This window comes from Sphaerodactylus townsendi, linkage group LG05 (assembly GCF_021028975.2).
Source record: "Sphaerodactylus townsendi isolate TG3544 linkage group LG05, MPM_Stown_v2.3, whole genome shotgun sequence".
Classification (NCBI taxonomy): Eukaryota; Metazoa; Chordata; class Lepidosauria; order Squamata; family Sphaerodactylidae; genus Sphaerodactylus; species Sphaerodactylus townsendi.
In genome coordinates this window covers 82,948,671-82,973,868 of record NC_059429.1, presented here as the reverse complement: position 1 = coordinate 82,973,868, position 25,198 = coordinate 82,948,671, and the positions used below count along the sequence as shown (strand labels likewise).

General features: G+C 40.9%; 1 protein-coding gene across 1 annotated transcript in view; it reads right to left on the bottom strand.

The window, feature by feature from the left end:
• PPARD (peroxisome proliferator activated receptor delta) overlaps window positions 1-18,622 on the bottom strand; it is a 47,868-nt gene extending 29,246 nt beyond the window's left edge. Inside the window, exon 1 of the mRNA XM_048497871.1 lies at window positions 18,501-18,622. The gene's annotated coding sequence lies outside the window, so the exon portion shown is untranslated. The remainder of the gene's footprint in view (window positions 1-18,500) is intronic.
• Window positions 18,623-25,198: the final 6,576 nt, after the last annotated feature.

The window sequence follows — 25,198 nt, the reverse complement described above, 5'->3', positions numbered from 1 at the left end:
TGTTCATGAACACACTTTGGAACACCACTTCAACCACTTTTGTTACTCTGCTTCCTCAGTTCTGCTCTATAAACTGAAACTTATTTACATCCAGCTTCTCTCCCTCATTGGAACTCAAAACAGGTTTTCACATGGTTTTCTGCCCCTCACAACAACCACCTGGTGAGGGTAGATTAGGCTGAAAGATTGTGATGATCACCTAGACCGCTTCCATGATAGAAAGGAGATTAGAATCCAGTTGTCCCCAATCCCAGTTTGGCATTCTAACTGCGATGCCACAGTAGCCCTTGTTATAAAAGAATGGTTACAGAAAATGCTTATAAGGATGCCCCACTAAAATCATGCCCTACAATTCTCCATTATATTCAGTGAAACATACTACGAAGATGTTTTAGATCTGGGTACAATGTTCCATCATTGCTACATCCTAAACGTTTATCCGAATAAGTGGAAATTCCAGATTCATACAGCCATGTTTTTCTTGCAACACCCCTACATTCCAAAGATGGCAGGGGGATTTGTTTCTTGTGGAATTAGTATTCATTTAAAAGCCGCACCCAGTTCAGTCGATAAAAGCAAGACTAGCCATCATCCTAAGCAAAGCTAACACAGCAAGCAGGAAAGCAGCTGTTAACAGTAGCAAGTAATCAAAACAGAGTGAAGGAAGCACAGAGGAGAACAAACACAAAGGAACATTGTGCTGTGAGACGCTTTGGTGGTTGGCTCCCAGGGCACAACATGAAAGCAGGTTTTTTTAATTGACTATAAAAAGAGTGGGAAAGGAAAGCTTTCTGCTTCTGTCAGCTAGCTGCATTGAGATGACAGTTGCTAAAGTGCATCAGCACAGATCATTCAAAATCCCAGCAGACTGCGCCTGCCCCAACATCACTGTGATTGGAACAAAATCTAAGTTAAGAGCATTAGCATTGAGAACATTCCCTTCTATTCTGTCTAAGATATTTATCTGCCTGATGTCTTTCTCTTCTCCCCTCCCCCAGCTTTCGCAGACAATAAACAAGAATCCTGTGGCACTCTCAAGACTAACATTTTTGAAATGTCAGGATGAGCTTTCATGAATTAGACTTCAGATTCATCATCATGTGAGATGAACAAGTGAGGTCAAACCTACACAATCATGTGCTGAAATACTTCAAGGTGCTACAAGACACCTTATTTATTTTTCCCACAGCAGACCAACACAGCTAATTCCCTTGGAATTTTTGGCACATAGGAAATTGAAGCAGCAAGATGAATGTCTAATGTCAAAAGAACAGGGGGTGCTCATCTGCATGTGCCAAAAATGAAAATAAGATGACCTGAAGGAGCACAACTCATGCTAGATGGCTATCACCCTCGTATGCTTGGTCTAAGACTCTAAGGCTAAACATTTCTTGAGCAGCTGAAACATCCAAGCTGTTGTGGAATTGCTTAGGCCCTGCTTTGAAATATTACATTCCACACAGAATCAGCTCACAACATAGCTCAGCTCACGTTTGCTCTCTTCCCAGATTTCCTTTACTGGTTGTAAACAGAACTGAGCAAGAGGTAAACTTTTTTGAGGCAGTAACCAGACCTGGTTGAGATCCTTGGAATAACAGGGTAGCCACCTTTCTTGTCATTGCATAACACAAGTGAAATAGCATTCAACTTTTGCCTGGGCAAACAGGCTACCGTACTTTTGCCTGCGCAAACAGGCTACCATACTAAGCAAGAGATGTCTTGTAGGTAGCTTGCCATTGCTTGACTCCACATGGGCTGAGAGAGTTCTGAGAGAACTGTGACTGGCCCAAGGTCACCCAGCACACTTCATGTGGAGGAATGGGGAATCAAACCCGGTTCTCCAGATTAGAGTCCACTGCTCTTAATCACTATCAGTTACATTCTATGACACACATAAAATCTAACTAGATTTACTCTTTACTCTCTGTTGTATATGCCTAATAAAGGTCTCTGAATCTGAATTTAAATCTAACTAAATACTTATTCTGCTTCCGTTTAGATCGATACTGTGCTTGACTTTGTTGTACCAGAAGGTTTCCATAAACTGAAAGATTTCCATCAGTGGAATGTGACTTTCTCGCCTTACCCATCTGCTGCAGCTCACCCCCACCCACCCAAGCTGCCCCCAGAACAGCAGTTTTACATTGTGTCAGGAAAGGGGAGTAGGACAGTTGCTCTCTGAGGATGGACATTCTTCTGGCCATGGAAACACTCGGATGGATCCAGATCTTTAGCTCACAGTCACTCACTTAAATACTTACTATCTTTTGGGTTTCCCAATGCACTAATGAATACTCAGCACAACCCTGCTCAAGTGACACAAAACGCTTCACATGTTCTTTGCAAAGAAGTGCAGGAAATAACTATTCATTTTCATCATTCCATAAGGTCTTTAGCCATTTGTTCAGCTCTTTGAACATTTTTGTATGATTTGACATGCCAGCGTTATCCCCAGTGTTATACATATACACTGCTCCATGCCACCTTGGCCTGTCTGATCATGGAATGAGCTTTGAACCTACCCAATGAAAACTTTAATTTATGGTTACAGAACACAGTGGCAGTATAGAGATTACTGCATGTTTAACGTCGTGCCAATGGAATAGTTCTGTTCAGGAATCAGCACTCACGAATTTCTTCTTCCTAGTGAATTCAGTATTTTTCTCACAACAACTACCAAGCCACATGGTCAGTCATGGGATTCCTTAAAAACCTGCCCTTTCGCGAAGTGGGTTTCTTTTCTTTTTTTCTTTTATAACTTAGGGGTGGGAGGGACTGTGTAGGATTATGAGAACAGCTTGCCAGCAGCTCAAAGAAAATTTTAACTAGGGATTTCTCAACTCGCAGCCACTATACCACAGTATGACTTTTCACACAAAGACACAAAATGGTGGAGATAATATGACGGGTAAGGCTGGAAGAACCTGTTTCAAGTAGAAATTCAAGAGTTGAATTAGATTTTCAAAGATTTTAACATAGTAACCACAATTCAAGCAGGATATTTCTAATCCATCATACTGTCACTGAAAATGAGGTCACATTTTAAATTTAATATATTTTTGTGCACACAGTTATATGAATCCATGATCTATTTCTAACACTGAATGTATTACAATAAAGCAGCAACAGAACATGACTATATTTTTCCCCTTAAAAGAAACCAAAGGATGAGGCAAAGGTCTTCGTTATGTATTTCAAGTTAACACATGTGTATTAGTTGTCACTGTGATCTTAAGTTATTGTTCCTTCTCAGTTGACCAAGCATACCTCTTGGCACACAACCCATCAGAGTGACTGAAAACAGACTGTAAAATAGGGGCATTGCCAAGTAAATGCTACTGCAAGAGATTATCAGAAAGTCAGGAAAGTTTCCCATGAACATTGCTACAGATGGAACAAATCACCAACTGGTGAAACCAATGAAGTCTATAAAGCATTGGGTCTATGTTAGTCTCTCAATTTATGCATGATAAACTTTTATTCAAGGAATGGTTTCTGTATAACACCAAGCAAAACAGGAAGGAACTGATTAGCCTCAAAGATCCATTCATTTTAGATTTAAAAGCCCCCAGGGAAGTGGTAAATTGAAGCTATTATTAGTTCCCCCAATTGTGTGCGGCCATGATGTGCTAAAACAAACCAAGTGACTCAAAAGAGATGCACTGGTAAAGTTTAAAAGAGAAGACTGATTAATTCGTCCAACATCTTAAAAGATCTACTGTACTGTTCTCACCTTGCAGGGTGAATAGTCTCAAATTCAACAGTAGGGCCTTCTTTAAAATGAAACAGAGACCCTTTCCGCACGGGCCGAATACAGCGCCCTGGGGATGGCAAAAATGCCATCCCCAGGGAGCTGTTCGCATGGGGGGTGCAGCTGCTTTGCAGCCGCCCTCACGCCTCCCCAGCTGTTTCCCAACCTCGCAAACGGCAAAACGTGCAAACGGCAGCGGCTGGAAGGCGCCATCCCTCCCCCCTTTCCCATTTGACTTACCGTCCCTGCAACCGTCCGGCGTGTCTCCGAGGCCAGGGGGCACGCCCCCCTGCCCTGCAACTCCAGGGCAGTCGCGCGGGGCAGGGGGGCGTGTCCCCTGGCCTCGGCAACACGCCAGACGGTCACAGGGAAGGTACGTCGATCGGGCTGCTTTTTTAACTCTTGAAAACTGCTTTTTTAACTCTTGAAAAGTTTATTACAGTGATCACAAAGCTGACAGGCTGCAATAGGGATGGATGCAGAAGGGCTGAAATCGTTTCCTGCTTCCTTGAGAGGAGCTGAACTAATAAAAGAGGAGGAAAAGTGATTTTATCTCCCCTACTCAACTACAGCCTCCCAACCTGGATGGCTATTAGTCTGTAGGTGTCTCCCACTTCCAGAAATAATCTTTCCCATGGTCAAGAAGTCCTGCTGGGGTGGGTGGGGGGGAACCAAGAAGGATCCGCAACTTTCCCAAACAGGGTGTGGGATCTAACACTTTATAAGAACATCTAAAGTGTTTTCACTGGAAGACTAAGTACGATTTTTAATTTGGCTTCCATTAGTGCAAAAAGAATACAAGCAAGTTTAGGAGAATAATTTTGATGGTAGCTTTTTAAAACCCAACACATTCAAGTTAGGCACAGCCAAGCAATCTAAGCAAACTGCTGTGACTTCTGTTAATACCAGGTTTGGAGGACCCAAAGAACAGCATGATAAAAGACTACACTGATGTCCATAAAGTAGTCAGTAAACTTGTCTTTCTTCAGAACAGGTTCTCAGTGGACCACCTTGGGCCAATTGCTCTTTCACCCTACCAACCAGGGCAGAATTTTTCATTCAAAAGACAAAAGATGCCAGAGCAGCTGAAGTGCCACAGCAGGTTTGAAATGTTTAATTGCAGCAGAAGCAAACAGCAAGAAAGGCACGATTGGCTTCTGCAGGTAAAATATTTACTCTCATTATTTCTCAGCAATCCTAAAACACAAAAGGAAAGCAGTGCTGGATAATGCTGGGAAACTCAATTGGCATTAGTGTGAGTTTTAGTGATACTAACACAGGCAAATATCAGTCCACCTATGAAAGTTGTCAATGCTTTACAGTAGTGAATACCATGTTAAAACAATTTGGTGATAGCTGACAGCTACTCTGTAAGCATCTTATTCCCAGTTTTAAAATGCCTGGAAAGGCTGTAAGGAATTATCTCTGTGAGGATGTAACTATACCTGATCATCTGAAGAGCAAAACGCTTACTTTTCTCCCTTTTTCATCTCCCTAATGTAGCTCTCTTGCCAACATGAAGTTCATACAGGGACGAGCTGATAGACCAGTTAAGTGTCAACAACACAGTCACTGTAACAGTTAACAGAGAAATTAAGTAAATGCAAATAGATTAACCTATAGTCAGGGTGGCGAGCCTATGGCACTCCAGATGTTCATGGACTACAATTCCCATCAGCCCCTGCCAGCATGGCCAATTGTAGTCCATGAACATCTGGAGTGCCATAGGTTCGCCACCACTGATCTATAGGTATACTGATTTATGATTTATACTGATTTATAGTTTTCTCCAGAGCAATACCAACCAAAACATGGTAGATTTTTTTAAAAAAGAAGCAGCAGCAGAAAATAGACCCTGTGGAGTCATTTCAATGACTACTGAACTTATTCTTTACAGTGTAGTTTTTAATATGAATGACAACCTGTACATGGTGAGCTCCTGGGACAGGCCTTTTGCAGGCCTCTTGTCAGAACTCCCCTGCATAGACAATGAAACACTTGAAAGTCCAAAGATTTTATTGCTGGTGACAGGTAGAAGGCAAAAGCCTGTTCTGAGCTAATCCCTCAGAACAGTTGACAACATTCAACAGTGTCCCCCCCGCCACCCACAACCTGTGAATGAAAACAGACTAGCATTCACTGAAACAGTTCTTCAAACACGCAAGGTTATTGATAAGGAACTTGCAAAAGGGAAACAGAACAGCACAGCAGTAACTAGAACTTGGCAAAGCATTATCCCATAGCAACACCCCTGTAAAAGCCCAACCCCCACAACACACATCCTGACACCTCTAGGTTAGGGCCTTACTCAGGCAAAGGTTGTGAAGACAGTAATCATTTGATCAGCTACTTGGTCTCCATGGTCCACAAGTTTTGTGAAGATGCTAAGTTGTGCCATTTAGTTTTTAGAATCAAGAAAACTGAGCCTTTCCCAGGGAAGTTGAGGCAGAAGAAGAAAAAGGCTCTTAAACACATAATTCTGTTTCAAAGGCAAACTTTTTAGCTTTGAAGGAAGAAAATTAAAGCCCCTGGCGGCAAAAAAAAAAGGAAAGAAGAAGGACTGCATGGGTGAGAACTCACTGACTAAAGAAATGATATAGTCCCATGAAGAAAACTAATAGCAAGAAGATGCAACTGCTTTACATTGATTCTACCATTACAGCAGCACATGTGCAATTAAATTAAACCTACAAACATAGTTAGCATCCAAAGAATGAAAGAACTATCTTCCCCCACCAAAGATAATTAGTTCTCATGAGGCATTTGTACCCTAATGAATACTCAGAATGTCTTTGTTGCACACGCTATACAACATAGAATTCTCCACAACAGTGCCTCCAAGAATCATACTTGATGTCTCATCAACATTTTTACTTTAGTTTCTCAAACCTGTCTGGCCCACAAAACTGCATAATGGGAAACAATGGATTTCCCACCATTTTGTAAGGTTTCACTGCTTTTCAGTTTTACATTAATTTTAAGGCTATAAAAGAGAAGCAAAATAGTACTGGCTTCTAAAATACTACATGTGCTTTATTTCAGATGTATCATATTATACAATACCATTGGTAATGTACAGATAAACTAAAACCATATTTAATTTTATCTGTTAACAGCAAAATAGCATCCCAATAAACTAAAAATGGTACATGCTCCCCGCCTCACCAGCAAATGGTGAAGGGGCAGCACTACATGGTCTTTCTCTGTAATCAGTCTATTTGTAGATGTAGAAGTAGAGCCCATCATAAACAGAACCACCCCCGATCCAAGCAAGTCAGTGTATCTCATTTTTAGTGAACTGTGGACCATCTTGTCCTATATGAACCAATCATATTCCTCTCAGTAGTTCTTGCTTTCCATGCTTTCTCCTAGGATCTGACTCAGCGAATTTGACTCAGCCTCATCCTTTTTAAGTCAAGAGTGGAACCTTTGAAATGGCCTGCCAGAGGAGATGAGCTCCTTTTTAAAAGCCATCAGGAAATTGCCAAATTTATGGGACTCTCTACTTTTGCTGCTCATGGCCTGATTATTGCAGGGAGGAAATATAGTTAGATGGATGACTGGGGTGTAATGTTATGTGTTGTTGCTTTGACATTTTGCTATCATTCATGGGAAAGGCAGTATAGAAACATTTTAAAAAACCAACCAACCAACCAACCAACCAACCAACCAACCAACCAACCAACCAACCAACCAACCAACCAACCAACCAACCAACCAACCAACCAACCAACCAACCAACCAACCAACCAACCAACCAACCAACCAACATTTATTACAATCAGGAGATCAGTCAACAACAATGTAACAGCACAGTTTACAAGCATTTTAAATCAATAAACCTTGCTACTTTCAATTCTGTCTGTGTCCAAATATAAACTCCTTGCACCTCAAACTAGCTGAACGGGCATGAGAGATTTATAGCTAGTGTTATTTTGCTACATTCCTGACAACGTATTATATATCCATTCACTGTAATCAAGAATAATTATTTTTTAAAGCTTTATTTTTGCTGTAACACATGAACAAAAACATGTGGTAAGTATTTGTATTAAAACCAGTGAATGAAAAACGTAAAAAACCCCAGATGGGCTGGAAATACATATCTGGACTCACAGAATATTCAGGACAACAACATATTGAACTATTTTTATGAACATTTTTACAACCTTAATAATAAAATGCATTTAACAGAGGACTCACATAGAGAATGCTTTCTTAGCCAAAAGGCCGATATAAGTCTCACAATTCCAGCAAGAAAACTGGGATTGGATCAGAGGTTATCCCTATCAGTTGTCATTGCAAATCACCTGAAGGCAGCTAGAATGAGATTCAATACATATATACCAAGAAAAACAGTCAAAAATTTAATATTTCTAAGTAGATCTACTCAACAATACTGTGTGCTAGATACTCTCTTGACCACACCCTTCAAGTATTAAGCATAAAACCATGGAAAATAGCAACTCACCCACAGAAAGAATCAACAGCTAAACAGCCACGGGGTTCTTTTTCACACCAAACATATACTGGTAACATCAGAAGGAAGCATGTGAGGCTGGGCTGTAAACTACCCTATTGCTCCGCCTCTGTAAGTGGCATCTGTTCTAAATGTTTATAGAACTGCTGGCCAAAAAACCAGCACAGACACTTCTTATGACTGCACTCAAATTCTTTTCCTCCTCTCTGTACACTTTTAGAACAGCATTGCGCATAAAGTTCTGCACAAGCCAGGAGGAAACAGAGCACCAATGAAAAGCCAGTGATTGTGTTACTTACACTTATGCAGACACATGTGACGATGGACTGCAGGAGCCTTCCTCTTTTGACTGGAAGCAACAGACTTCCCAGTGTGACTGGGAGCTTGTATACGCATTTGGGCTCCCCCCACCCCACCCCACCCCACCCACCCCAGTGTACGCACTTCTCTAGAATAGCCTTTGAAGTAAAAATCACAGAAGTAAAACTGGCTGAAGTTGCTTTCTCTCTAAGAAGTCACATGGATATTGCACCACTCCCTGCTGAGACACCAAAACCTTAGCAAGGCCACAAAGATGATAAGCAGGCAGCTTTCAAAACAAGCCCTTTAGTCTCCTTTCATTCAGATACATTGAAAGACTTGTAAACTTCCCACAACTACAAATATGAACCAGAAGTAAGAAAGTATAACTAAAAAAACCTCAAAACCCCAGCAATCACAGCCAGAAACCAGTGTGCTTTGCGTGATCAGAATTTGTTTCTGCCCCCTTCCCCAAAAGAGTTCCTCTGGCTGATGGTGAAACATACTTCAACTAAAGAGATTTCAGGATTCAACTATATGCTCTTTTCTAACGCTGCTGCTTTCCAGCAAATCCTGGACAGCAGACATGCATGGCGGCAGTGTGGGGCATCTATCTGTCAGAAATCTTACTGCAAAGAATCTTATCAAGTTTCTTGTTGGCTATGGGCAAATCAACTGACCTCTTCTCTTTGCCTGTTTCAGACTGAGTCACTCAGGATAAGAGGGATTATTCAATTGTGAATCTTGTTATAATGTTCTGGGCCCAAACCAGCATTTACAAGGGGAAAGGATCTCTATAGACTTTACCCACCCCTTTTGACTTACAAAATGGAGGAAAAATGGCACCAACCAGGTAGACGGGTAAATACTGGCCATTTTGTAATCAGCTGTTGTAGAAGCTAGAGAGAATAAGACGCAGTTCAAGCCAAATTTATCCTCCTCCATCCAGGTCCAAATATGGTAAGGAGGATCCCAAAGTAATCCCCTTCCCACCATCACAAATTTTTCCCCTGAATCAGGGGAAATTGGCTGGCTAGAACCTTTATGGCTGGATGTTCTTCTGGGAAGGAACGGGGAGCGGGAGAGGAAAAGACACAAAAGCTTCTTGTTGCTGTTCCATGGAAGAAGCCAACCTGTGGCAGGCATGGGTTTTTTTGTTTTTGGAGTAAAAACAGGTCTCAGTAGATTGGATGTTGGTACAGGAAGGGCAGGACTAATACCTAGCTTTGTGCTTTTATTGATATAGAAAATCCTACAACTGGGAAGTCTGATACCCCATAATCTAGTCAACATGAGAACAAAGCCTAATTTCATTTACTCTCCTCTCCACCTTACATTTGCATTGTGAACAGAAAGTAAATAGACAAAAAGCGCATTGTGAACAGAAAGTAAATAGTAGACTAGGGAAGGAATGTGTATCATTTTCTCATCAGAAAGAGAGAAAAGTGGGAAAGGAGTGAGATAATAACTATCAGTCAACAGTCCCAGAAGAGTAACTTAAGAATTAAACAAATATCTTTGGAAGAGCATCTTCCAAAGAACACGTAACAATACACTTTCACCAGTATTAAGGAAGCTCTACACTACTTTAGGAGCTGTGCCTAAAAGTTCTTTTCTAATGAGAAGCATTAAAAAACACAAGCAACCAAGTGATCCAATTCAATGATTTATACAAATAAGGACACACACACACACACACACTGACAAGAAGAGGGAGAAACTTCAATGAAAGTGGTTTTGGGCTGCCGCTACCCTTTCTACCTCTTCCCCATTCAATTTGCAGCTTCCCAAAATTTCTAGACATTCTGCTTCTTTACAATTTGCCCCTAATGATACTGCAATTAGTTGCACTTCCCACTGCCAACTTAGACTAACCGGTAATAACAGTATATCACAGATCCTGAAAAGCAGAACCCTCACATAAAATAACTGATTCGCATGCTCTGCTGACCATTTCACACTGTATAGCTAATCCTAAGGCTTGGTTTTCACATACAGTCACTCAGGTGGTCACCACTTGTGTCTGGACCATACCACTTCCAATTACAGTTGCATTCCTATACGGAAGTATGCTCCCCTTTAAAAACAACAGTACAAAGAAAATTAGATGTCAGGAAAAATGCTAGCTTAGAAAATAAATCAAAGAAAAGGCTACATTTAAGTATTTTTTGTGAGGAAGCATTCCATCATGTAAGCCGTGTTGGCAACACAGGAGTAACGCAGAGCAGGTAACTAACTAGGAACACCATCATAATAATGCCAATAACCATAAATAGAACACTTCCGGAATGAAGTAGTTTTCATTATACATCAAGACATGAAATTAATTTCCCCATGGAACAAGGATGAGCAAAGATACAGGGGTCTCTGCCTCCCAAACCCACGACAAAGTGAGGACAACAGAAATTACTACAGCACATAGGAATAGTCTACTGGTATCTGCATTCACAGTTCCCAGAAAACACTTCAATTAATCTCTGCTTAAGATGATGTAATAGAATTCCGTGCAGATAGTTTATATATTGCTATAAGGTTCTTTGAGCTCCATTCTGAAGACTGGCAAGATAGAAAGGCTCAAAATTAAAAAGAAAAATGTATTTGGAGCATAAAATGTACAGTACAAACAAATGAACTGTAAGCCCCCTTGATTTCATCAGAACTTACTTCCAAGCAAGTATGACTCACTATTGCATACATTTCACAAGGACAAATGGCTTATTTGTGTCATTGTCTGTACAAAAACATGTAGTAAATATCTCACAAGCTCATCATTTTCCTGAGCAGAAAAAAATACTTACAAGACCTTACAGCTCTTAACACATACTACCACTGAAAGGATTACTAGCTTTTTTTCCGTGCAAAATTACCGTATATACTCGGCGATATAAAGAATCGCATCCCGCGATATGGGCAGAATTCGAGGGCACCTAATTTTACCACAAAAAACTGGGAAAACTTATTGACTCGCGTGTAAGTCGAGGGTAGGAAATGCAGCAGCTGCTGGTAAATTTCAAAAATAGAAATAGATGCCAATAAAATTACATCAATTGAGGCATCAGTAGGTTAAATGTTTTTGAATATTTATTTCAAAGAAAAACAGTAAACTGGCTCTGTAAGTGGAAAAGAGGGTCAACAAGAACAATATGGTCTCAACAATAACTTTAAAAGTACAAAAACCTTGAAAGCTCTCAAACCAGCAACCAAGCTAAAACACAAGAGTTAAAAATCCTCCAAAACTGGATTCCTCATGCATTTCATCTTGAATGTCCAAAATGTAACCCAACTTAGATTTTTTTTTAAAGAGGGATATTATCAGAAATGGAAAATCTACTATTAGCTTCCATTGTAAACAATGGGGGATGGGGCATCCCCTTTGGGGATCAATAACTTTGGATCCCCTGACTCAAACTTCACCAAACCTGGCTGGTGTCATAAAGAGACTCTCCTGATGAGACCAGCCAGGTTTGGTGAAGTTTGGTTGAGAGGGTCCAAAGTTATGGACCCTCAAAAGGGTAGACCCATCTACTAATAGCTCCCATTGAAACTATTGAAAATAGCTCCCTCCTTTGGGGGTCCATAACTTTGGACCCTCTGAACCAAACTTTACCAAACTTGGCTGGTATCATCAGGAGTGTCTTCTGAGGGTACCCTGAAATTTTGGTGATGCTAGCATAAAAACTGCGCCCCCTGCTGGCCGGCAAAGTAAAAACACACAAAAATTTTTAATGACCCGCATATAAGTCGAGGGGAGCTTTTTCAGCATTAAAAATGTGCTGAAAAATTCGACTTATACATGAGTATATACGGTATATTGGTAGCTGTCCGAATACATGACCAGTGTTCCAATTACACATTCAGCTGAAAACGACAAACTGAACAACATGGATCTCAGACAGTGCCACTTTAAAAACTATTTTGTGTATTTTGATTGGTCATAATACAATACATTACATGGCTTCCAGCCTTTTGCTCTGGGACCAGTGCAGCTACCTTCGATCTGAAACTCTCCATGGTTTCCCTAGCACAAAGAGAGTCCATTCCTAATTTAGGATGAGCATATGAAGATCTATGCTATTCCGACAGCTATTAGTCAATTTATATACACTATTGAAAAAACCAGTCTACTGAATTAATAAGTAGATGGCACAGTCGTATGGGTGGTAGTCTGAGGGTCACTTATATTAACACAGCAGCAAACATGCTTAATAGGAAGGAGCCACAGTCAATCCTAGCTCTCTCTGCTTGTAAAATACATATAACTGAAAACACTCCCGCAGATGCATATTTTTTAATGCACTGCGTGAATTTGTGACACAACCCTGAGGTATGACAGTTTCCTGAACAACATCTTTTTCATATAGGTATTGATAGATACAACTGAACTCAAATAAGAAGAATGCTCTCATCTGCTGTTAGATACTAGAAAGTGTTGCTGTTATGAAGGCTATAAGAGTATCCTGTGTCTAACAATTAACTCTGATGGAAATTAAATTTAAAGATTGATGCTCTGTACACTACATTGAAAACCAGTCAATATTATCTCTAACAATAAGAGCTACAGGTAACAATGAAGATGATGCTCAAACTAAAACCAGCAATGCTTTAGTGATGGGCCTTCGCTGCTTTCAGAACACTTTATATGCAGGTAGAGCACTGTATTTTGAAATGTAAAACGTAATTTGAAATGTAACACGTAATTTGTACACGTAATGTAGCACTGTAAAATGTAACACATAAAATGTAGCACTGTAATTTGAAATGTAACACGTTCCAGAATGCGATGAAATGCATTACTAAGCCTGGTCTTAATGCCTGGATGCTTTTATTGCATTTTAAGTTATTTCACGTAAGAGAAGTTGCCCCATTTGGAAAAGCTTGTTAACTAAGGTTTTGAGGTAGTAATAATTCACCCTTGCAAGTAAGGTCACAAAAGTTACTAATCCACAAAAAATATTATGTGCCCATTACCTTCACACATAGGATCATAGAGTTGGAAGAGACCCCAAGGGCTATCAAGTCCAACCCACTTATATCGAGTCCAATCCACATATATGTGAACAATTAAAAGCAAGAAATAACCAACTTACTCAATTTCACAGAAACTTTGCTAGCTAGTGATCTAAAGTTAATTATTACTTACTACAGACAAGACTTGTAAGTTGCAAGTTTAACGAAATGCTTTAACTGTTTGAAAGCTCTAGCAATAACCTTTTCCTATTTCAGTGTGCAATATGAGAATAACTGAGTTGCTTAAATGAATCTGAGTAGGAATTTTAAAAATTGTTGACTACTAATCAATACTGGGAATAATTGATGCAGGAATCATAAATGAGTCTTGAGGATTTGAACCCAACCCAATATAATTAGATTGCAGCATAAGTGACAGACATATAAACCTTTTCCCATTCAATAGAATAACAAAGAAGCCAGTATGTACAAACAATAAAAACTTGTACAAACAATAAAAAATAGTTTGATTGTTTATACATACTGGCTGCGTAATTATTCTGTATCAGAGGGAAAACTACACAATTGTTAATGTTGATGAATCTTTGGATATGATACATTGTTACAGATGAGTAAGTTTAGAAATCAGAGCTTTCATTGTACTGAATTAAATATTGAGCACCTCATGATATTTGGAGGACTCAAGTTTCTCAAGTTCATCTTGCTTCAACACAAAGTATCACACCAGGTCTCTGCCCAGCAGATGACAGCACTACAATACACTGGTCAGTGCTACATTATGATTTTTCTAGACACAGACCTTAATCTGTCCTGGTCAGAGACACAAAGACAGCTGAAGTGACATGCAGCCTAAACTTGCATTAGAAAAGTGGAAGTTGTCATTACATATTACTGTCTATTGTTACAGGGTGCTGTTAAAGAAATCCATCCCCCATATCATCCAACAGTGAAAAAGCAACTGCTGTTATTGTCAAGGGCACAAAAGTTACAGTCTGGGTTTAGTCTATCAACCAGTACAGATTTAGAAGTGAAAAGAACATTTAAGCTCTGTCTTTAGCTAAATGTTATCAAAACCACAAAACTGTGTTGCCTATTCAGAGTCCCTGACAATCTCTGACCATCTCCCAGATGTTCTTCTATGGTTTCAAGAAAAGGAATGAAAACTTCAAATAAAAAACACTGTCTCTTAGACAAGAAAGAAAACATTTAAGGCATCAGGTAGAAAAGTTCCTTTCTAATGTCAACTTTAAGGTTCTGTTTTAATTCTTCAAGAATTCTGAAAAGCATTGAAGTGCACATGGATGACTGAAAACCTTGTCTAGAACCATATAAAAGAATGGTAATAGTACTATTGCCGAAACTGGGCCATTCACCTTCAGTCTGACAATGGAGGCTGAGAAAATAATATACGTAAACTCTTTCTCATCACAGATATATGTTCAAAGACCAAATCCAGAGTGAGATGACCACAATTTATTAACTGTCCTAAGGTTAACAGAAAGTGATTTTCCAAACAAAAATCATCAGCAGAAAGTACAACTAAACAGATCTTACAAAGGTATTTATTTTCACATTATTCTTTCTCCGTTGTTCTTCTTTCTCTCTTCTTGTTCTGTCCTGCTCCTCATGGCAGGACTAGGACTAGTGGACAGAAACTAAAAAGAAGTAGAATTTGGCTAAATATTAGAGAAGTCTACCAACAGTAAGTTGGAACAGTGGAACAGACTGCTTCAGGAAGAAGTAGACTCTTGTTCATTGGACATCAAGGATATGGTAATGGAATTTTTCCTGTATTGAGCAGGAAGTTCAACTACTAGGTGGACTTTGTAGTCACTTCTAATACTGGCTATGACTCCATGACATTTCATTATAATTAGGCTGAGCCTTATTCTATATAACTAAAAAAATTCTATATAACTACATTCTCTATAACTAAACATTCTATAATAACTAAAAATTCTATATAATTAATATATATATTCTATATACCGGTAACTAAAATATATAGAATTTCTATATTCTATATAACTAAATAGAATTCTATATAACTAAATAGAATTCTATATAACTAAATTCTATATAACTAAAAAATTTCATTTTTATTCTATATAACTAAAACAATTTCATTTTATGACTCCAGACTCCATTTATCAGTAATAAGTTCAAACTAACATACATACTGAAAAGAAAATAACATCCTTGACCTGCCACCAGACTGAATAGAAAAAAGCCAACCCCCTTCAATTGTTTTACATGGAATTAGAGCAGTCAATTCAGCTACTCAATAAGAATTGGTCAAGACAGTCAAGAAGAGCAAGTTTAGGCCTATGCAACTAAATTTATTTCTCTTGTACGAGCAGGACCCTTGCATCCCACCAACTGTAAATAGCACTAGAGAGCTGTCACTAGCTGTTACATATTTCAGTGTTCATTACTATTTGCTCAGTACACAGAAAAGTGAGAGACTGAGATGCATAATAAAAGGGAAAGCTCTGCCAGAACTTCCATATCAGAACATTTGGTGGAGCAAGAAGTTAAAGAGCTCTTTGGCTCGTCCCACTGCCTCACATTTTTATGAATCAGGTCATGGGCAACATTATGTGAGCATTCAGTCCTTGCTCAATTCAAAACATAATTCCTGCTAAAAATTAGTTGCTGAGCAGGATCAAACAGAATTAAGACACGATCATTTCTTTAAGCTTTGGCATAGCCTGATAGCTAAAGGCACTCACTTAATGCCTCTGATGGCAGGTGGCTACTTCAAGCTACAGGAATGCTTGTATCACACCCTATTTGCCTATGTGGGAGTTGAAGGAAACAACTAACTTGAACAAAGCAGGTAGAAGAAGAAAATAGAGTTTTTGCAGCTGGCTCACAAGGAATAATACTGAAGCTGTTTTCTGGCTTGGGTGATTCATCAAGACTAGCATTGGTTAAAAACACCTCCCCCCAACTCAATTTGTATATTTGTAAGTAAATGTGTGTGGGTTAGTAGCATGCAGTTGTAGCCATATTAGGTGACCCTGGGGGGTTTTCAAGGCAAGAAAGTAACATTGCCTTCCTCCACTTAGCAAACCTGGTAATCCTTTACTGGTCTCCCATCCAAATACTAACCAGGGCTGACCCCAATTAGCTTGTAAGATCTGACGAGATGGGGCTAGCCTAGGCCTTCCAGGCCCGGCCTTATAACTAAAACACTGAGTCTTCAGTTTTCTCTCATCACAAGGGATCTGATTCTGTAAATGATCAAAATGAGCAAATAAAGTTGTCCAGGTTAATTCTTCCAATGGAGAATCTCAATTTGGATCAATGATCATTTTCAAACTTATAGTCACACTAAAGCACAACATCTGACTGCAAATACTGTTTCTGAAGATTTCTGAAACCTGGGCAAAACTGATTGGAGCAACTATTTCTTTAAAACATTTTATACTGCCTTTCCACTAGGTCAGATCCCCAGGAACTATACAAAAACTATGCGGTGGAAGAACTGGGAACTATTAGGACAAATACAATTCAGCTGGATCCTGTTAAACTACATATTAATTTATTTTCCCCTCTGTGTAGTTTTAACTACTTTGATTTCATTGTTCAGTAAAATTAATTACACTGCAATTCTAAGGAAGTCTACTCAGTATCTTACTTGAAGTCTACTTAATGAGGCTTACGTACTTTCCGAAAAGTGTTCTTCAAGGACTGAAGGGCCTTGCGAACTACTGTGATGTACTCAGAACATAAAAATTACAACCAGACATGAATCTGGTAAAATAAATAATAGTAAATCAGATGCTAGTAGAGGACAAATAGTCAAAAAGAAGCAGGCATGGACCCAATACAATGTGAATCAGCTTTAATTTTTCAAAAAGTAGAGCAATTTTTCAGATACACAAAAATCCATTACACTGCAAACATGGAAGTAAGGAATAAGTAGCTTTACGCAGGTGTTGTAAACAGGCACCTTTGTACTGCAAACAGGATTGCTATACTTTCCCGGAACATTAATGAGAGAGGATATGTATGTCCCATTCAAAATGTTCCAGTGACTGTGGGGGGACAAAAGGAAGCATTTCAGAGTCACGGATGTCACTCCAACACCCACCACTAGAACAACGCCAGCAATTCCCACATAATCCTTAATCCAACACTAGGACAACGCCCTCCATCACAGAAAGTCACTTGAAAGTTGTCAAGCCACCCACACCCTGACCAATCTAAACTCCAGAAACCAGCTATTGTTAAAAACTTTTACAAAAAAGGCATACTTGGATGTGAAAAAAATATTTCAAATCCTGACATAGTCTGAATATTTTTTAAAAAAATCTTACATGTTCCACAATTTGCAAGCACTAACTGTTTCACACTTTAAAACCTATCATGCTCCTATACTCAGGGAAATATGTTTATTTATTTGACTTTGTACTACACTCCATCTTCATGGTAACAATAAAAGCAATCAAAATTCAGAGAGTACAATGAATGAGACTGGCAAGGCTGAAATCAGACTGACATCTGGAAACACTCGGACCACAGGGAAATGAACCTACTACCAGAGTCCCCAACAGCAAGAGAAGAAGGGCTTCACAACTTATTAGTTTACAATGGGAATTTTCCTCTTCCCATTATTGAAAGTCTTTTTGAGTCTTTATAAGAAAAATGGGGAATAAACTTTCTGCGGGAACAAATGAAGCATCTCTGTTAAGAAGTTTAAACATCACATCGGACTAAAAGATGGAAAGAACACCCTTCTTTTTGACCCACAGCGCTCTTCTCCCATAACACTTCGTTGACAGCAGCTGCGTCTGGGTCTTCTGATACGGCGGACTTTTCGCCTCCGCACGGCCTCTCCCTGACACCGGACAGATCTCCGCGTCAGGACCTCCCCTCCCCTCCCCTCCCCTCCCCTCCCCTCCTCCGGGAAGAGGAACGGTGAATCCCCGCCTCAACCTCCCCGCAAGTGGGGTCACCCCTGGCAATGCCCGAAGCGCGCGCCCCACACCTCACCTGCTGCCGACGGAGCGCGCAACAACCCCCCGCCGCCACACTCGGCACACAACTTTTAACATCGGGGGAAAAGAACCCCACCCGGCCCCGACAGCAGCAGCCACAGCTCCCTCCCCGCGACGTAACGCCTGCTCACTCCAACGTCACTACGCACTTCAGCGCCATTGGCCGGCACTTGGCGTGATTGAGGTTTTCGCATATCGACCCGACGACGGGCCAAGCCCGCCTCCTTCCCTGTCCCTTGCGCGAGGCGGTTTCTCTGGCCCGCGACATCGCCCCCTGGTGGCCGTTTGGCGAATGCAGTTTGTTTTGCAGAAAGCGGGGCTGGTGTGGATGTTCCAGCTGGGGTGAAAGAGACGGGAGACCCAATCAGGGCTTCTCTGAAAGATTGAAACAGGGACAGATGTTGAGCCTATGCTGGAATGAGCGAGCAAGCTGCCGGCAAGGGAGTACAGCAGCCCAGCAATTTCCGTCCAAATTATCTTATGTTTCCAATACAGAATGTTTGGATAATATAAAGCATAGGAGCTTCAGGGAGACCATGTGCGAGGATTTCTGCGGGGGAAACCATCTGTACACAGTAGGAAGGATTTTGCATGAGAATATGTAAAAATAACTCTATCAGATAAGGCCAATGGTGTCCCTAGTCTGGTATTATGTTTGCAGGAGTAGTTAACTAGATGCCCTACGTTCAGGAATGTCAAATTCATTTATTACGTGCTCCAGATATCAGATATGACATAAGTGTGACTTGAGCCAAGCTGGGAGGTGGGGAAGGTGGCTGCCTGGGCGGGCAAGCCTGCTGGGGGCTCACCAGCCCAGAATGGCACTGGGGGAGGGTGGATCAGTAGCTCACATTGGCAGTGTGTGTGAGGGGGAGCAGCTGACTGCATTAATAAGCCTGCCAACCCAGAATGGCACTGGGGGCGGAGGTGGCTGCTGCAGCTGGCAAAGCTGCAGTGGGTTCACCAGACCAGATCGGAAAAAGGCGTAAGTGCCTAGACTGGCAAACCCACAACGGGGTCCCCAGACCAGATCAGGAGCAAGGGGTGCCTGCCTCAGCTGGATTGCAGGTTTGATAAGCCCTCTCAAGGGGCCAAATCCAGTCCTCAGGCCGCATGATTCACACAAGCAACTAGGGCACAAGAGGCCAAAATCATGCATTAATGCATTAAAAGATATACTTCCTTTAAGCATGGAGGTCACATGTGGCCAGCATGGCTAACAGCCAATAAAGATCAGGCTTCTTTCCCTTTTTAACTCACAGTCCCATCATTTTCAGCTACCTTTTTAGTATGCATGTCAACTAGGAAAGGCCACATATTTAGGGATATGCATTTGAACATTAGCAAATCAAATCAGATGAAAAATTCACTTTCATTAATGTTCATAAACATTGCTGGGGTGGGGGAAGGTCACTGCTTGCAGAGAGATTCAGTTCTATGTATGCAGTAGTTTCTCTTGGGTTCAGATACTCTTTTCTTTGATGGTGCTTGCAAGGTATAGACTAAAGCCAACTGTTTTGCTTGTATCTCCCTAGACCACAGGCAGATGAAGGTGCAGAATGGAGACAAATGCTATACTTGCTCCTCCCCAAACTCTGAAGGCTGAGGAGAAAGTAGGGCTAAAGGTTTTGCATACATGCCTTGAGAGCCACTGGGGCATCCTACTATGGGCTAGGATCCTGGAAGAGCCAGATTTGAATCCCCCACCATACCATTGAAGCTCACTGAGTGATTTTAGAACAGTTACATTCTCTAAGCCTAACCTACCGCAAAGGCAGTTGCTGTGAAGGAATAGGGGAGAGGAGAACAATATTCTCAAGGGTGCTTTCCCCACTACAGAAGGGAGCTAAGGTTGACTCGGTTCCCTTCAGTGGAAGGCGATTCCAGGCTGTCCCCACAGCAACTGAGTTGGCCCCCTGGAACCGAGCTAAGTGGGCGGGATCATCTGTTTAGCTCCTCGATCATCTGTTTCGCTCCTTGATCGTGATTGGAGCTTGTGTTACGGTGGGAAACGGGAGCGTTCTTTTAAAAAGTTTTTACAGTTTACAGTTACATGAGCTTTCTGCCCGCCACGACTCTCCCATTCTGTGCATGCCACAAAAGCGACTCATGATTGGTTGAACGGATGAGCTGTCGTTTCGATGCTTCCCCACTTCGAAGCTTCGAAGCAGTATCAACCTTGTTCCGGCAGAAAAGTGTAGTTCATAACTGCAACAAGGATGTTGCAGTTCTGAGAGGGGGGGAACTGAGACAAAACAATGTTGAGCTCGGTGGCAGTGGGGATTCACTGAGGCGAACCTAGGTAGAAACCAGTTCAACTCTGTCAGTGGGGAAAGCCCCAAAGACTTTGGATCCCTCAATGGTGAGAAATTGAGATTTTAAATAAATGCAAATGCTCTAGAGCACTATGGGCAATAATGCAGACTGGGGAGTGCATTCCTCTGAAGACAGCAGCAGCTCCTCTGTAATGTGTGCATCCTGCAATGAGTAACGCATGTACACGCGTGTCTAATAGGGTATATGCCTAATGTAAAAAATACTTTTCCTACTAAAGTTAAAACAACTTGAGATAGACGAAAGAGTTAAAAATCCCCTTGCTCATTCTCCATGCTGGTCCCCTTGAAATGTCAGGTACCTCCCCCCTTAAAATTGTTTTAAAAATAAAACTACATGTATAGTTTCCCCCTTAAATTAACTAATGTGCCTCAACTTGGCACTTTGCTGGGTGTCTATAATCAGACTGCCAGTCTGCCTTTCATTTAAAAAAATATTGTTACAAGGGGTAAGAAGCAATCTGGACTGGGGTTGTAGCACAGAGGGTAACACTTCTCTCCTGCATGCAAATTCTTGGGCAGATACTTACACCCACCCACTTGTTTGTCAGGCTTTAAAGGGTTCATCAAGACGTATGCATATGTACAGCTTCTAGCCAAGAAATGGCATTATTAGAATTCCCTTCCCCCACACCCATGGCAGCTTTTAAAGACAACTGAAGATTTTGGCCATGCATTTCTGGTGTCTCTTCTATTTGAGATTTGAGAGAAAGGAAGAAAAACTCATATGCCAGTGGCAGGAGAGCAGACAGAGGTTGGGTGGTGTCAGCCATGTTTTGTTCTTATGGCTGCATGCCCAGTATAGCGACTACCATATCCCTGATATTTAATGTGTTATTTGTGCTGACTATGCCACATTACCTGTTTTCTTGGATTGCCTTGCCAAATGCCTTCCTCTGCCTGCTGTTGCCAATAAAACAGGGGCCCTTTATTTTTTTTGTCTGAAATTTGGCAGCAGAGTCCCATAGACAAGTAAGGCAATCCCTGAACATTTCATTCCAACAGTCCATATAATAAAGGTTACAGCTTCAATAGAAAAGTGTGTTTCACCTCTCTTTTCAATGGAAAAAAGTAACAAAAACAAGCAAGATTAATAAAACATGGAAGGAAACAAAGTAGTTTTTGACAGAAAAGAGTGTTTGAAATCTTGCATACTGCTACAAACTCTGAATTGTGCTGAACCACACTGCAGCATGAGTAAGACCTACCTCAGATCACTTCATGCAAGATAATATTGCCTTAAAAACCACATGTCATAAAAAAATACAAGCTCTGGAACGGTTCCAGGTGTCTCCCACATTAGCACTTCAGCCGAATTGTGTTATACGTCATATCCTTGTACTACTGCAGGATGTACTATTTGAATCCCCCAACATATTGCTCTGTGATCCCTTCATCTCCTTTAAAAATTCACCGCATTTAGCTTGAAGGCTGCACTCCTCCAGTGCTGAATCACACGCCCATTCAGTTTTCATATAAAAAGGCCCCCAGCCCGCTCCATCGTACTATCTGTGAAATAGACATCATTGCTGTTGTGCGAGAGCTAGATGTGGCTGGAGCCTGTTTTGACTGATCATCTGGATAAACAGTTAAGTAACAAGCAGGTGTGTAGAATTTCCATAGAGGAAGAACTGAGCAAAAAGCTGGGGCCAGGGCTGCAGGCAAAACCGTTTCTCTGTTTAGCAGAACCAGCAACAAAGAGCAACAGCACGTAGCTTCACATCAGTTTAACTGAAAACACAAACACACTTTTAGAAAGCCAAATTTCCCTATGGAATACCAAGCAGAAAGCAAGCTGTGGCAGTTTTGTTGAGGAAAAAGGAAGTCTAAACAATAAGATATTTTGGTATTGACTGCTTCCTGCATTTGGCACAGGAGGACCATGAAAACCTTTGTAGCAACTCAACAAATATATAGATTCTTTCGCAGAAATGTAAGGAGTATCTGTCAGAATATAGCACAGGCAAGTTTTTGTGTCAGAGGTCAGTAGCTAGAAGTATCTGGGTAACAGCTAAATTATCACACAATGAAATACAGTTTAAAAGAATACTCTCCTCTGCCAATTGACTGTTGATGGAAAATTACCCCTATGTAACATTTAATTTCAAAAAAGAATTTCACATAAATGAGGGGAATAGTTATAGGGAAGCTAAAAGAGAAACAAAAGAAAGTCAAATCCTTAAAGGATTATTGGAAGCTATTTAAAATCAGATAGAATACATTTCACATAGTTAAGAAAGAAACTACCAATTCTGAAAGAATGCCTGCATGTTTAAAAATGGAAGTCCAGGAAGCAATAAAAACTAAAAAGGCATCTTTTAAAATATGGAAGGGTGGTCCCAATGAATTGAACAGAAGGCACCTCAGTTTCCAGCAGAAGAATTTAAGACAATAATTAGGCATGCAAAAAGAGAATTTGAGGAGCAGATTATTAAAAGCACTAAAACAAACAATTTCTTTAAATATATTCAGAGCAGATAAAAACAGTTGGGCTAGGGCCAGTCACAGTTCTCTCAGAAGTCTCTCAGCCCATGTAGAGACAGGCAATGGCAAACCACCTCCAATGTTGCTTGTTTTGAATACCCTATGGCAGGGGTAGGGAACCTGCGGCTCTCCAGATGTTCAGGAACTACAATTCCCATCAGCCTCTGTCAGCATGGCCAATTGGCCATGCTGACAGAGGCTGATGGGAATTGTAGTTCCTGAACATCTGGAGAGCCGCAGGTTCCCTACCCCTGGGCTAGACACACTTCTTCTGAGCTCTCTCAGCCCCACCCACCTCACAGGGTGTTTGTTGTAGGAGGGCGGGAGGGAAAGGAGATCGTAAGCCCCTTTGAGTCTCCATACAGGAGAGAAAAGGGGGATATAAATCCAAACTCTTATTCTTCTTTTCTACAGCTCTGAACAAAACAGAAAGAGCTACTTTAGGGGATTGAATTAGAATAGAAAAATGGTGCAGAAAGAAAATGTTATACCCCCCATTCTCTAACTCTGCAATTCTACAGTGCCAATTTACATTCTTCCTTCCTCTTACAACGGATATTTCCACTCTTTAAAAAATGAGAGATCTGTTCATGGATCTCCCAATGGTACATCTAATTTGGCCATGGATGCTGTAGTATAAAGTGGCCAGGTTTATATTTGTAATCCAGCAGAACCATGGTATGGGGGTGAGGGGGAAGCCTTAAGCTTTTCCCATGCCATTTTCTTAACCTGAAAGGATCCCAGGGAATTTCTATTTGCCCCGTTGTGCAGTATACATGTAGCCCATCTGTACACATGATTCCCTAGGGCTGTTGTTGGGAACATGGCTAGGGAGGGGAAATGTTTAAGCTTTCTCTCTCTGCAAGCTGTGATTCTGTTGCAAATTGAGCTTCATGTAACCAGAGACCAACTATGTATTTTGGCCCTCAGGATATCTGAAGCATCTAAGAGGATGTAGCTCCAGACACTGAAGAAGTAAGCTTACCTTGTCCAAAATGTATTTGTTGAGATATGGCATATATCCTTGGCTTGATACTGGACCATCATCATCATCCCTGAAATGTTCTTCCAGGGCCACTGGATCATGGGGAATACATAGCACAGTATACAGGTTATGCGAGAGCACCTAGGAAAGAGAGGGAGGAAAGGCATTCAGGATTATATGGTCACCCAAAAAAACAACTTCCAATATGTCAAAGAGAAGCATTATGGCAAGCAAACAAACCTTGCAGTATCTTTGAGCTGAATATATGACTTCAATACTTTTAGCAGGATACAAGCAAGGGGTTTTTGAGTACTTCAAAGACATCTCAGCAAGCCCTCTGCTTACAAACCCTGTAATTATCCTCAAGAATTTCAACAAAATGCAGGAAAGAAAACATGGGAGGATCTAGATATGTTGTTTAGATGTAAAGCATAATCCCAGGCACATTTAATTAAAAGTTAAGTCTCACTGCTATCAAGTAGATTTCTTTTCAACCACGACAAAAGAGATTGTCTTGTGCCTTTCCCCAGTGAGAACTCAGAGCAGTTACAACATCGTTTTCTCTTCCTCAAATTTACCCTCACAACAACCACCTAGTAAGATTTCTGGCAGGTGCAGCAACCTCTACTGCTGCAGTACATCATTGCTAGCGTTTTTTCCCTGAAAAGGTCCTGTGCTTTTATCAACCTTGTGACAGCAGAAACTGAGGCTTTTGCCATCACTATTTCCACAATGAATTTTTGCTCGCAGCTGTTTCAGTCACAGGAGCACTACAAGGTGTGGGGGGAGGGAGAGACCTGGCAACTTTGCAGCTGCACTTTCAGTGTAAATATTAAAGGTATAGGAGCCCTTGCTGCATATTAAACATGTCAGCCCTGGTTTTCTATCCCC